Genomic DNA, 3,001 nt, shown 5'->3' on the forward strand with positions numbered 1-3,001 from the left:
CAAGTTGAGGCACTAAAGAAAGAGGTAACACAACTACTTGAGGTGGGATTCATCTTTCCTATTGATGATTTAGAATGGATATCTCCTGTGGTTGTCACACCAAAGAAAGGAAATAAGTGGCGCGTTTGTGTGGACTTTCATCCTTTCAATGCATGCACTAAGAGGGATCATTTTCCTTTGCCATTCCAAGATGAAATACTAGACCAAGTAGCAGGGCATGAGATGTATTCTATATGTGATGGGTATTCTGGGTACTTTCAAATTTGTATTCGGGAGGAAGATCAAAAGAAAACATAATTTGTCACACCTTGGGGTGTTTTTTCTTACAGAGTGATGCCTTTTGGGTTGACCAATGCACCAGCTACATTTCGAAGGTTCATAAGTCAAGTGCTCAAGCCTTACTTGGGAAAGTTCATACGGGTGTTTTTGGATGATTTTTGCATGTATTCTCGATGCATAGATCACCTGGAGAAGTTAACGATGGCCTTGGCTCTAGGATCGATGAAGCAAAAGGGTGTCTAAATCCTAGCAAGTGTCATTTGGCTTAAACAAAAGTAGTCTTGTTGGGGCATATTATGTCTGAAGAAGGCCTATAAATGGGATTTTAACAAGATCCAAGCAATCATGGCATTGCCAAGTCCTGAGAGTGTCACTGGTGTTCGTAGAATTCTAGGAAAAAGCAATTATTATCAACGCTTTTGTGATGATTTCACAGAGATAGTGCATTCCATGAGCTTTCTAACAAGGAGTTTCTTTCCAATGGCGTGTGGAGCAACAAGAGTCTTTTTAGCAACTTAAGGAGGCCATGAGTAAGGGCCCACTATTGAAGCCCTCTGATTGGTTTCAAGACTTTTATGTAAATCCAAGTGTATCTTTGCATTTAATTGGTGCTATATTGCTACAAAAAGGAGAGGCAGGTAGAATGCAACCCATCTATTATGCTAATCAACAACTTACAGAGGTGGAAACAAGGTATGAAGAAATGGAGCAGCAACCCCTCTCGTTGGTGTTTTTAGTCAGAAATTTTCACTCCTATTTATTACCTCAACCATTTTTCTTCCTTAGCTCTGAGTCTGTATTAGCATATCCAGTTCGCAAGCCTAATCCTAGGGGGATATTTGCAATTTGGTTGTCAGAGCTTCAAGACTTCTCTTTCTCTTTTGTCACTGAAAACACCACTAGGTCCACTATGGCAGATTTGCTCATAGGACAGCAAGAACTAAGAGAAGAAAAGAATATAAGGAGGACATTAATGATGAAATGAAGACACCACCAACAGCTTTTGTCTTGTATTTTGATGGGGCTTTTAGTCCTTCATGCCATCCTTACAATCATCTTGGGCCCATCTAGCTCCAAGGCACAATCCTAGCTCTACATACTTGCCACCATCCATCAAATGGCATTGCCAACCAATGTGGTTAACACCCCCCCCTTCCTGTCCTTAATCTAGTCCCATGGATCGTGTAAAGGTCATAGTGTTGGAGTGTTGTTGATGAAGATCATGTGAGAAAATTTTCCTTTTATGCACTCGTTTGAACTTCTCAAGATACATTGCTTGATAAGCAATTCCACTATAATTTTCACCTCATGGAATGAGCGATTGCAGTGGACATTGGGTGGATTGATCAAAGCTAAGTACTTGTGACCGTTCAGAGAAAGAAGAAGAAGAAAAAAATCCTAAGATGTAAGTTATTAGGAAGAAGGTGTTGGTAAGGAATGAGATTAGATCCTACTAGTGTTAGTGTTAGTGAAGTAAGTATAAGTGTATTATAAGTCTGCTTCTCAAGTCCATTTGGTTTATGTAGGATTAGATTGGATTCTCCTCAGACTATGGTTTGGCTTGCCATGTTTGTATGTCTGTGGCATTGGTATTGTTTTCTTCTATGTTTGATAAGAGTTTGAGTATCAAGTGATAGCTAGCAGCTCTCACTTATTTCTATTTTCTAAGATATTGTATGGGATTGAGAGGATGAGTGTAATGGATCATTGTAAATACCATAGGTATGAATTATAAATACCTTGGTATGGGGTGAGAGTTATTTGTGTATGAGATATTATGGGGTTTTTAGAAAATAGAAAGAGTGAGTCATATAAAGAGGTGGGCTCATGTCCATGTGTTCAAATAATATAAGAGAGGCCACATGCCAAGCGTGTGTAAGGCATGTGGAGGAGTGTGGAGTCAAGAGGAATCCTTCTAGAATTCCCATGTGGAATAAGGAGGATGTGGACATATGGAAAAGAGAGGGTCCCTATGGGCTCCATGTAAGGAGACTCTTGACTTTCTCAATATTTTAAGAGTCTTGAGCATATTTTGATGGGACACATGGCAAGAGTAGCCAAAAAGAACATGGATGGTGACATACGGGCTTATGTGATTAATGGGGAAAGGAATCTATAGGCAACAATTGTAAATGGGTGAAGGAGGTTGACAAAATCTCTATAAATTGTGCATACATGGTTTATCTATTTCTCGAGTCACAAAGGGAGCTATTTGTTCCCTCCTAGGTGACCTCTATGGGACTTGGATCGATGATGAAGTCTAAGCATGGAGGTAGTACTCTCTCAAGTTAGCACCACAGTAGAAGGAGGAGGTGTTTTTCATGACAGTTTGACCCCCTATTAGTATTTTGCTCATAACTTTTTGCTCGGTCGTCCGATTCGGACGAAACTTATATCAGCATGAAGCTCTCTTCAAGGACCATAATTTTATGTCTTCAATTATTGTATTATATTTCAAACCAAAAATCTATTACTTTATGTGTGTTACTGTTTCTTTTTCAAATAGTTTTTACCCTCGTCCAGTAAACTGCCCATATCTTTTCAAGCGCTTCTCTGTTTCTTATGAAGCTTATATCAGAGCGAAGCCCATTTCAAGGCGCATCAGGATATGTGTTTGAATATTTTATGTCATGTCTTTGCTGAAAGTTATGGGTCTTTGTGTCTTATGATAGTTTGGAGAGTGTTTTGAGCTGTGTAATGTTGTCTATGAAGGAGGTGCAAT

Source organism: Dipteris shenzhenensis, chromosome 11 (assembly GCF_047967505.1).
Source record: "Dipteris shenzhenensis isolate YYH24624 ecotype China chromosome 11, Dip_SZ_1.0, whole genome shotgun sequence".
Taxonomy (NCBI): Eukaryota; Viridiplantae; Streptophyta; class Polypodiopsida; order Gleicheniales; family Dipteridaceae; genus Dipteris; species Dipteris shenzhenensis.